This window comes from Takifugu flavidus, chromosome 7 (genome assembly GCF_003711565.1).
Source record: "Takifugu flavidus isolate HTHZ2018 chromosome 7, ASM371156v2, whole genome shotgun sequence".
NCBI lineage: Eukaryota > Metazoa > Chordata > Actinopteri > Tetraodontiformes > Tetraodontidae > Takifugu > Takifugu flavidus.
Genome location: NC_079526.1, coordinates 8801923 through 8813970, shown reverse-complemented (window position 1 = coordinate 8813970; position 12048 = coordinate 8801923). Strand labels below are relative to the sequence as shown.

Here is a 12048-nt window from a genome sequence, read left to right as displayed (position 1 = left end):
CTCCTAACCTTATCAAAAGAACTGTGCCGCATTACACAGCATTCAGCATTCACTACTGCAATAATATTAATGTTAAGTTGAGTCAAAACACAGTAAACAACTTTGCCACTGAAACCTTTGTGCAGGCTGCAACTGCAGAGTCTGCAGAGAGGAAGACGCCTTTACACAACAGGCACCGACAGAGACAAAACTGTAAACCACTAATCTTTTAATGGTTGCACAATATTCGGCCCAAAAACACATCAGAAACAATCATGCACAACAACTAACCTGAAGACTGGAAAAGGGGAAGCAAGCTTTTGCCACAATGATTCATTTTCTCAGCCATGGGGACCAAAGGGCTTCATAACATCTCAAAAAAGGCCATTCTGGCTGAGGTAAGCTGAATATAAGCCTTTACATCTACAGTCAAGTAAATATAATGAGATATTTGCTATTGAAGTGTCACATGATCACCGTGGATACCACAGGATGCGAACAGGCCAAGACATGTACTTTATTAAATGTCGCAATGCAACATTTAGATATTTTTGAGCAAAGGTTGGTGGGTTCACATGAGGGATAACCCATATGCTCTATACGTGAGTGGCATTGCTTTAAGCACAGCTTTAAGCTATAACTCTTTCAGGAATATATATCATACTGCAATGCACACATAAAAGAGATGAAATGCTGGGGTTCTCCCACATACACTGGAGATCACAGTACATGGTAGAGAATGATATAAGGCTGAAAGTCCTCTGTAATTAGCACCAACTCTCATTAAATCATACGTGTCAATACGACGGCTCTTCACCACAATTACTGAGAGCTCTACAAAGTCTCTGTTGAACAGAGTTTTAAGTTGTTATGAGATATTTAAGGATAATCATCTACCAGAGGTCAACTGCAACACAACACGCTGCAAACAAGTTTAAATCACACTGACAGCGACTGGATTATATTTTATCTAATGAGCGATCGTGCGTTGTGGCTATGCATTAGTAATGCATGCTGGGTAAGTGCTTAGGTCCATTTGAGGAAACAGAAACCTGGTTTGAATCACTGTACGGGAGGCAGGCTGCACTGCTTTGGTAACCTGATCCCAGGTCAGGCCCTCTTAATTAATCATTCAAGCAGAAGCAGAAACAGGCATGAAAAATAAGAAATATTCCTCTGAAACACACACGTGCAAAACAGCATGTTTAGGAGAAAACAGGGTGAAACGTGGAAGTTCTCGTGCTGCCTTAAAACAGTGCAAACGGGGAAATGGGACAAATGAAACAATAAAGAAACAATAAATTCCCCCAAAGTCAAAACTCTCTCAGAAATATTTAGGTCACAGAAAAGAATCAGAGGGGAAAATAGAGCAACTTGAGAATCATGAGCTTGTGCTTTTGCCAAAATAGCTGACCACAGTTCTGAAAACAAGCAAGCCTGTAAGATGCCAAGACATGCGAAAGAGCCGGGGCCACAAAAGACAGCGCCGTCATTATCCTCCATCATGGGCCATGTCTGCTTTAAATCGCTCACCCAAATCCTCACTTCCAGGACAAAAACAAAACTATAGCTGTCATCATGTTAAAGCCTTCATCATCAACACAATATGAACCACTGCAGTGTAAATATAGGCCATTTATTAAAGAGGAAACATGAAGACGGAAACCAGAATCTACAAGATAGACAGAAAAGAAAAATCAAATGGGACAAAGGGGACAGATAATGCAGCTTCCTCCCTGCAGAGGAGCTCCTGACTGGGGATGCCCAGCATTCCATAGATAAGACCCAGGGTTGTCTACTCGGCTTTGGCTTAGCCCCGAACTTTAGCTGTTTACTGCAGGCTGGTGGAAGACGTCAGACCAAAGGTCTACCCTGACAACAGAGCGGGGGTCTCTTTAGCTGCTTACAGTGGGCAAGAGGGGGGCATTAACAACCAACAAGCTCATTAGAGCAGACATTAAAAAGGCGACTCTGCCTCTGCCTAAATGGACTCAGTAACTTTATCCTACCAATGACTCATTATCCACTTAAAGAGCATCGGGAGTAGATTATTAAAAAAAATGGCCTCAGTGAACCAGCAAAAGGAATCAAATAGAATAATTCAAAGCACATATATCCCTAATTTTAAAATCACATAATAATAGATATTTTACACATTCAAATACTAAACATAAATGGTTACATAGACTGAGAGTCTAGAAGAAAAAAAATCCTCTGGAAAACTGGAGGGGAAACAGAAACACAGATCCCGAGTTGGCAAGGAAAGGAGCAAGAGTTGTTTGACAGATGGAGGGGAAAAAGCCCAACAGGGTCTATGCACTACCTTCTAACTTCCACTTCTTTCACAGGAAGGCCCCTACCAGAAGAGGAGGAAGAGGAGGAGGAGTAGATTGCAAGTGCCAATTAGCACAGAGAGAAAAGAAATATTTTGCCTTTATAAGGACTGTTATAATCCGCATGATCTCACTAGAAAGCTGCTGCGTTGCAGACAGTGAGTTTTCTGAGTAATGGCTCTGTGCCTGACAGCGACACCTTCACTGACATGACTGTGTTAACCACACAGATATTCAAGATCTATGACTGCACAGGAAGTGAGTGAGCCAATGACACAGAGGGGGAGGGCAATAAAGCTGAGTTGCACAGCAGCATGAATCTGTTAGCTCCTGCCTCTGGGTGCTCCGGGTTCTGAAACAACTCAAGAGCACAAAAGGCCTGAAAGAAAGCAAGTTCTGATGTCAGCAGTGTGCATGAAGTGTGCACAGAATGAGTCTGAGAAGGCTGCTGCTGTGTCACAGGAGGATGCTTGATAAGTCAAGAAGCAGCTAGCGCGACGGCTAAAACCCCTCATAACAGGACGGAGGACATTAACATGCCGTTATGCTGTCCCTTTTAACATCAGGATTATTGTTATTCTAGCATTCGTTTACAGAAGGATATATAATGAGATAAGGTTGATGGGGAACAAACATCGGTGAAGTTTTGATCGTGTCAAACAGCACGCGGAGCCAAACAGCTTGTAGATGTAGCGTGCAGAAAAGTCAGGACAAAGCAGCTTAAAGAGCACAATCTGCACGAGATGAGCCAACTGGAAAAAACACAGGAAACGCAGTGGGATGCTAATTTCACGTCCTTCATATGAAAATTGACTTTAAAGCTGTCCATTCCAAAGCCTTATTTGGCGTTTAAGAGCTAACTGTGCTAGTTATTTATGTAGGTGTTAACTATTCAGTTCAGTTGATTAACCACCGCCCGCTATGGCTGAAGAAGCAGCTACACTTTTGTTAGAAAATGGAAGTTACAAAGCAGAAACAAAACAACAGAGAAAGCAGAACTACCCAGCTGTAGAAAAAGGAAAGCTATGCATTTTCGATCGTTGCCGTTTCTTTGTCGATCGCGTGGTTTTCCAGGTGAGTGCAGGTATCAAGCAGTGTGGAAATAAAGTCAAGACAGCTTTGCATCTCTGAGCATCTCCAGCTCGCGTTGTCGAGCCGCACTGACGATGTCAAACGAGAACTGGAGAGGGATTAGATTAGCCACAAACTGAGACTCTTCTCCCTTCGATGCAACACTTCACACTTTCCAATACATTTATACATAAAGTTAAAAAAAACCCAAACAATCAAATACAGATCGGTAAACCCAGCTATGATCAATCATGTTTACGCTCCCAGAGGAAGTTATTCTGCTGTTATGCCTGAAAAAAGACTTGGGAAAATGTAACCCATATAGATGCCACCCTGCTGCTTGCTAAATTAAAAAAACCTGTGCTGCTGTTACACATTCTCCACAAAGACTTGTCACTCATTAACCCACGTTAACCTATTTCTGTTTGTTCCAATTGCACGGTCAATGCCAATACCTTCCTACCAGATAATGCACCTAAACACACACACACACACACACACACACACACACACACACACACACACACACACACACACAACACACACACACACAGAGGGAGAGAGAATTTCAAAATGCAGCTAGACTTTCCCAGAATGCATCTGTGATCTTTGCGGTAACGGTGTAGACTCTTTCTTCTCTATTCTCCCCAGAGAAAATGGAGCAGGGGCCACAAAACTGTCCATCACGTCTACAACTCTCTGGATGAGCTAATGAAGAAGAGAGGGGGCTGGCAACAGGCCAAAATAAGCTCCACGGTCCCCTCGGCAGACTGGGCGATAGAAGTATGGGAAGCAGAGGTCCCCACTGTTTGTGCATGCCTGCCTTTTCAGCCGATATTTTATAATCTCTTGTGGGCTTCTCTAAATGCACTGGTGAAGAATGATGTAATAAATGAGGTTAGCGCTTGTTCCTGTTAATTCAGCCCCACCGCTGAGGGTCTGCAGCATGTGCAGATGCACCAAACTGTCTGAATGGATCAGAGGCCTCCCACTGGAGACGTGGCCTAATTTAAACATGCAGCCTTTTGGTTCCAATGGGACTAAACTCTTCAATCAAGGAATTAACTCATCTAGTAGCCACCAACATAGCTCCCTATGATATACAGACGTAGAACTGGGAAGACCGTGTTAGAGAGGGAAGAAAAGGGTACTAAAAGCTCATCTCCTCCCCCATGTTTTTGTGTTAGCTCCTAGACTGGTCAGCCATGAACAATAAAACCAGAGCTGAGGAGCATCTGTTGCCTCAATCTAAAGAAGAGGATAAAGGAGAGAGGACCTGCGGGGATCCAGACTTGGCTTGATGATGTTTCCCTATTCGATTACAATGGAGCCCAGGCTCATGGTCAAAATCCCCCTCTCTGACACGGTGGCGCGTCCCAGAGAACAGCATCCACCGTGATAAAAGTCTTGCATATGATATCTTAGATGAATCCCAATGAAGGTTTGGTTTGAATATACAGTGAAACTTAAGCTCGCCAGCACTCTGTCACAAAAAATGACATTAAATGTCACAGATGACGCTAATCAATTACAGCACGGTCATCAGAGCGCAGCCCATTGATCTGCCACTGCCGATATCACATGTCTGAGTCACGTATTGACAAGCTGAGGCGGGCTGCTGTTCGTTCCAAATCCCTCGGAGGTAGGTATGACCCCGCACCGCACACAGGCTTCTGTGAATCGGGGGGGGGAAACATCCAACGTGCTTTGAAACCATGCGGGGCAACCTACTTTTGAATGAAGGCGACAACCACCCATTAATCTTCTGTGTCTGCTGAGATGTTCCGCCACAGTCCAACAACACATTTATGGACTCCAACTTGATGCAAATGTCCCCACAGGTCTGTAATTCAAGAGGCCTTTTATTCACCCTCTTTCATCTGTCCATCTGCTTTGAGGGTGCCGATTCCTTCCCTCCATCTCTTCTGTCATTGTCTTTCACGGGAGCTCTCCCTCCTTCAACCCCTGCTGGTCACCCCCCCACCCGCTTCTGCTCCCCACTGCCTAACATTTGGCACTGCTGTGCTAACTCATTCCAGATGCCAGTTCATACTGGGGAGAGAAGCTCCTCTGCTCAGGATCAAGCTTTTTATTCAGAAAATCCTATTTACCCCTCTGTTCTACACCCAACCAGGTCACAGAGCAGAACATGCTAAATATACCAGAAGGGCTGCTAAAATAAATTAAAATAGCACAGAACTCTTTGTAGGAATACTATACAGGGCTAATAATACCAGTCCTGAAAGGGTTGCTTTTATCTGTGAGGTTAATACTGCCAGGAGATGACGGAATCTTGCCCAAACAGAACAAAATGTATGTTTTCAATTAGCCTGATGAGCTGAAAGTCGTAAACAGCGTCCACATGAAATCCACAGGGCCAGTGAGGCCACAGTATATCTGACTTAATGCATCCCAGAATGGTCTGCTACATTGATTGGCTGCTCTGGAATTCCACACTGGTTGGTGGTGACGGGGGGCTCCAAACAGCTTTGCAGAGCAGTTGACTCAGCCATACTGGACTAATGGACTAGTTAAAAGCAGCTGGGAATGCTCACGGCTGAGAGACGACATGTTGGGGAAGCGCACGTTGGTTTTCAGTCATGGTGCAACACAAACGTTGAAAGGATTTTCCCCCCTTTTCTATGACCTGCACTGTCCCAAAACCCCTTAAAGCATTATTGATAGTGACGCCTGCTTCCCTCAGGATCAAAAATATGTGAATAAGGTGCGCGCGGATTTAAAATCGGGGAAGGAGCCGGTGATCAAGAGGGTCACCTGTTACGGAAACGTTTCCTTCCTGTTGCTGTGTGATAGACGACATGATGGGGGGGCGGGGGAAGCCCCAACACATACAATGTACAGTATGCCTTTTAAAGATGTGGGGCAGCTGTGAGCAAGAAGAAAAAAGAAATCAGGAAGGGTAGAAAAGGAAGCAAAGAGGCAGACAGAGGCGACTATTGTACGTGCTCGCTCACGTGGGCTCGCCTGCTCTGAAACACTTCCTAATCTCATGACTCCATTGTGGCACCAAACCAGTCACTTAGGCTGCAGAGATTGTTCACACATTCAAATGAGTGTTGATTATTCAGGCCAAAGCCACTCACACAGCTGTTTATTCCTGTATTGTGACGTTTCCGTCTCAGACATCTTACCTACCGCATGCAAAGGCTTCAGCTCGCTGCCGCCTCAACCTATTTTACTCTAGTAATATTATTTTCCTCCTCTCTCATCCAGACCCAAGAGAGGGATTTCTGACAGATGAAATTTAACTTTCATATGGACTCATTCGTCAGTGACCAGAGTCGGAGCGCAAAGCAAAAATAGACCAAAAACAAATAGAAGGGAGCAGAATCCTGCCAAAATAAAGCATGCGCTAAGGCTTACTGCAGCTGCTCCACATCCCTCCACATCCCTCTCTGCCTTTCCATTTTTCTCCCCCATTTGTGCCTCTGCTTTGCATTTTCTTTCAATCTTGTCACTCTCCCCTCCTCGTCTCCGAAGCTTTATTTGAACAAAACCGAAAGGAGACGAAAACGTAGGTTTGCTCACTTGGGAAAATAGGCACATTTGTTCATTCTAGGAGAGAGAATTCTACCTCCAAACATTCTCATCTGGGGATAAAACGACAATGAAAAATAAAACGTATGGAACACACTTTCTGACAATTCGATGCTTATTGTTCACAAGGGGTGGATTCCAACTTCTGATTTTCAGGTTTCCTGTGGTAACTGTGATGTTTCACTGGTGCAGGTTACTGGAGGGAGGCCAATCTGGGCTGCTTCTACGACCCAAACTCTGCTGTCAGTTTGAAGCGTGTGAAGGGATTAACAGCCTCGCTCATCACCTACTCGCCTCACAAGCACTTTGCTCGGCGGTGCCAACTGTGCTGTGTTTTTAGCCGCTGCTCCGCAGGGGAGGCGCTCGCCAGAGGCCAATCAGGTACCGACATGAACCACATTAGACAGGGGAGAGCCGGTGACGCCGCAGCTGCACCCAGGAAGTGTTTCGCTCCCTGCTCATCCATTGGACCGCTGACATCTATGGAAAAACTCTTACGATCTGCTGCAACATGCTAAACAAGCAGGGCGGTCTGCATCCGGATTTGATGTTGTGGAACACGCCACCGCAACCGCTTTATCTGGACACGCATTTCATGGAGAAAATGCCAAGTATCAGGCCGGAGGATGGCTGGTGAGGGCCGTGGAGAGAGCGCCAGGTCTTTCCCATCACCTAAAAAACCAAACAATGCACCCTCCGCACACCTCCTAGCAAGCAGCAGAGGGATGAGCAAGAGCTGCCTTTAGCAGTTCTCACAGGTAGAGCTAAAGAAGAATTTAACACAGATGGAAAATACAGTAAAAGGATTGTAAGGACTCTAGTAAAAGGTTTTTTTCCCTAGTTCAATTTTGCACAGTAAAAGGTGTCACTGGAGACCGCTGTCCAACACAGGGTTTACAACTCCAGAAATGGATTAAGAATGCCTTCATGCCTTTTTTCTTTCAAATACCCAATAATATAAATACACCATAAAGACATAAATGCAAGGCAGTATCAGACTTTGCACTCCATAGCCTGGTTCCTGTTGTGTTTGGTTATCATCTTCAGCTGGGCTGAAATACAAAGCAGCAGTATGATCCTCAGGGTGTGCCCTCTCTCTGCTCCCAATCTGGAGCAAAGGGACAGGACCAGTGACCACAGAGAGGATGGAGGGGGAGGTTCCAACACCCACCGCAGCCATCAACAAGCCAGTCCATCTGTATTCATCCGCACACAAGCACACCCTCAAAAGGAGCCTTCCTGCTGCTGATGAGAGCAGCGAGTCCCAGAAAGGCTTCCAAACTCAAAGATGGGGATTTTTGACTTTGTTCAGCCCATGAGAGCGAGTCAATCGTGCCTTCTGTACTAAAATCCTGAAGCCGTATACATTTCTGGTCTTATAGTCTGAATCTGCTCTGGAGTAATCGCAGCCCGGACAATCAAGCTCCGCTCCACGAGATCTTGGTTTCATGTGTTCGGACCCTCCAACAAAGACTAAGACATTACAAACAAACGTACAGCGAGGCGATCTGGAGCAGTCGGCCTGCCTTTTCCTCACTTATACCCTATCATTACAGCTGGGTCTATTTATAAATCCCATAAATTCAGCTTACCGCACAGAAAGAGCCAAGCTACCGAGGAATTTCTGGTTTAAAACCTCACCGGCCTGTACTTGTGCTGCTTTGAACAGTCGCAAACCTTGCATCCATTGCCCCACAGCAGTCTCTGTGGCGTAGAGGTCACTGGAAAACTCCACTGCACAGCTGGGTCTGCAGCATTCTGGAAGGATGCAAGGCTTTTGCTCCGCACCTTCTGCCCCGGACAGCCACCAAAAATGCACCTGCATTAGTCCCCTCCCTCCTATGGCTGCTTGAAAATATGAAGGAAACACAGGCAGGTTTCAACATATTCCTGCCGGTTATTCAAATCCGTCAACGTCTTTGCGGAGGAGACGTGGAGATAAAGGGCTGGTGTGAATCTTCACGAAATCGTTAACGTGCGGCCGAGGTGGCCGAAGGTTTAGCAGAGGTTTGAAGCAGCACATGTTAGCATTATTGAGCGGCAGTGCGCGATAAGGTCCACACCAATGCTGATGAGCACACAGAAGACAGAACCACAAGCCTCTACATGTCTGAGCTTCTTTCCAAGCTCTCAGCCTTTAGCAATCACTCAGAATCCCTCACGTACAATAGTCACCGTGGAAATGCGTCTCAGCACTGCGCGTAGGTTAAAACGCCTTTGATCTGCAGGGCAGAGTTGTGCAGGTTTACATATGCGATATATTGTTTTTCTTAGGTTTTTCCCACGCCACAAGTTGTTAAGAAAAACAGTAGTGAGAGAAAAATGGTTCCTCTCGTGAGTTCCAGTTCATTGTTTAAAACCTCACACGAGTACATTAAAAAAAAAAAAAAAGAGTCAGCGCCCGTCAGAAAACGCACTTCTCAGAGCTTATCAGAGATTAGACCTGTTTACAGTATGTAGGGAAACATGAGGGGCACAACTGTAAATGAAAATAAATGAACGCTTTTGAGGCCTTCCTCCCGGAAATGTTGCCAGCGGCGATTGGATCAATTATCTCTTCATCTGCCCTCTCGGACAACTGCAGCCACCAGGACGAACGGACCAATTACAGCGGGATGTTGAGCTGCAGATGTAATTATTCATCCCTCCCCCATCCCTTTCTCGTCCCCACGGTGAGCTGCAGCGGGCTCTGCAGAGCTCTAACCATTAGCAGGGGGCCAGATGGCCCTTTTCTCTGCTGAGGGTCGGGCACTATTCTGGGGCCTTTTTACAGGGAATGGTGGATCATTTCACAAGGCTTCTGTTTGCAATTACACCAAGAAATATGGACGTTCTGTTAAAAGGATTGCTTTGGTGGCTAAAAATCTGGGAGATTTAGATTCTGCTTGTTCCCATAAATGTAAAAATAGACGCAATAATTGAGATAGAAGATGTGACTAACAATTCCTGACGAGTCCGGATGTTAATTCGATTTGGACCTTTATTAGATAGGACGAGTTGATGTTTGTTCCAGAGCACAGCGAGCTGCTGGCAGGGATCACCAGCGGTGTTCGCTACAGAACCATCAACAATGAAGGTGACCATTGTTGAATAGCCTTCATCATCAAAAAGCATGATGACGAAGGCTAATGTCCTACGGTCCAACTCAAACTTTGTTCTGCCGCCATCGTGACCGTTATGAAGCATTAAAAATCCGATTGAAAGCTTGAGCGAGTCTCGTTTTTATTTGCATACTTGTTGCTATGGCCCAGTTTGAGATGGCGAGAAAGGCTCGAGCTGCCCCACGCAGCTTCAGTCAGCTGTCAGCGTGTTTTGGGAAGTTCAGATTTCACATGAGGAAATAACTTTGCAATTAGCTCAGTGGAAGAGGTGACGGATTACAGCCCAAAGTAATTCAGAGAAATGAAAAGAGGGAAACAAAAAGGGTGAGGAACTTCCATTCAAGAGAACTGCATGTGTGTAATTTTAGCATTGCTATTTCAGATGGGTTTTTTTTTTTTTTCCACGACTCAGATGTTAGTCATATTGCTCCACTTTGGTCCTGCAGGACTGGTAGAAGGTTCTGCTGAGACTACAGGACGCGCATGGTTTCTGTTTAATTCTGAATAGCTAGTCTGGTTTATATTTTAAAAACATGTTGTTAGGGAGGGAGGAGGGGGCATCCCAAGCAAAACCCTTTGCATATGGAGACAACAATCCAAACCTAAACCACTTCAAGCATGATTGACAACCAACATTGGAGACAGTCACATTTAAGATGATTACAATTTTGACACACTGGTGATTTAGTTAAGATGTAGCTTCCTCCTCCTAGCTTGGACCAAGTGTGTGAACTCTGCAACAATGGAGAAATCAACGAGATTCCAGAGGGTTACACAGTAAAATATGTTCCGAGTTTTAGGCGCATCGGGGAAATCACACAGCAACAAGTTAGCCCACTTCTTAGTCCGGTTCCCACGCCTGGTTCTGGTGCCAGGGCAGCTTCGAGCGTCCGGGACTCGGCCAAGTGTGTTCGGAGCACTTTCAATGGGTTCGAGTCCGGAGCGTTGAACGAATGTCAACGACTTCATGGTAACTTCCTACAACAGCTCTATCAGCGCGGCACATCTTCAGTGGGCGATCACCGTTTTGTTCATTTCTGCTACAGAAACCGACACTGCAATCTGCTCCGTCAGGTAAACAAACAAACAAACAAACAAACAAACAGGATAGACCCACCTATTCCGGCTGGATTTCTCATCGTCTCGCTGAAGTCCTTGGTCTCATTTCTTGCAGTTCAAGCCAACTCTCGATGAAACGGAATGGGAAAACAACAAACCCCGTTCGCCTACGTGCTCGTTTTGTTTCTCCCCTTCACTTGAGCGAAGACGAGACTTATTGAGCCCGATAAACGGGCTAGCAACAGCGGATCCTCGGACAAAAGCTCCCGGCTGAGTTGGTAGACTGTCACCGGGGCGGAGAGGAAAAGAAAAACCGAACCGACAAAAAAAAGGGCTTAATGTCACAGGCGTATACTAACTCAAGAGAAATAATCTCCGGGTGGGGGAGAAAAGGCTTGAATTATCCACTTGTTCCTGACAGACCGCGGTCGGTGTCGGCTAACCAGCTAGCCCGTCGCTACTTCCTTTCTCTTGCCTCCACAGGAGCAGTTTGAGCGGCGGAAAAAAAAGTTGGACGAGAGAGAGAGAGAGAGAAAAAAGGTCTCGAGCCAGATTGAGCTGAAAAGAGGGCGCCCTGTTGCGCCCACGCGCTCGTTGTTGAGCAGCGCCCCCTGCAGGACCCCCCGGGGCGGTGCAGGGAGGCGCGACACTGACGTCAGCGCCGTGCACATTTATACATAAACCGTGGATCTACCTCAGCAAATATCGCTTCTGCCGTGATTGTATTGTGACACCCACCATTTAACTGCACCCAACATTTTAAATGGTGACTTTTTTCTGTTATTTTAACGTTAATGGTTTACCCCCCTAACCCTAATGCTAATTCTAACCCTAATTTAAGCATAACCTCTTAAACCTAACCCCCCTTATTTTATACTAGCCTGTACATCAAAGCAATACGAATGTGTAACAGTAAACTTCACACAATAGTTGCCAAGTCCATGTTT

General features: G+C 45.7%; 1 protein-coding gene across 9 annotated transcripts in view; it reads right to left on the bottom strand.

The window, feature by feature from the left end:
- Positions 1-11606, bottom strand: part of LOC130528349 (unconventional myosin-IXb) — a 38239-nt gene extending 26633 nt beyond the window's left edge. For 7 of the 9 annotated variants that reach the window (XM_057037602.1, XM_057037604.1, XM_057037606.1 and 4 more), the window contains exon 1: positions 11160-11606. The gene's annotated coding sequence lies outside the window, so the exon portion shown is untranslated. Of the gene's footprint in view, positions 1-2302; positions 2323-11159 lie in introns of those variants that run through there. The other 2 variants (XM_057037607.1, XM_057037603.1) reach the window with 2 other exon arrangements.
- Between the last annotated feature and the right edge of the window lie 442 nt (positions 11607-12048).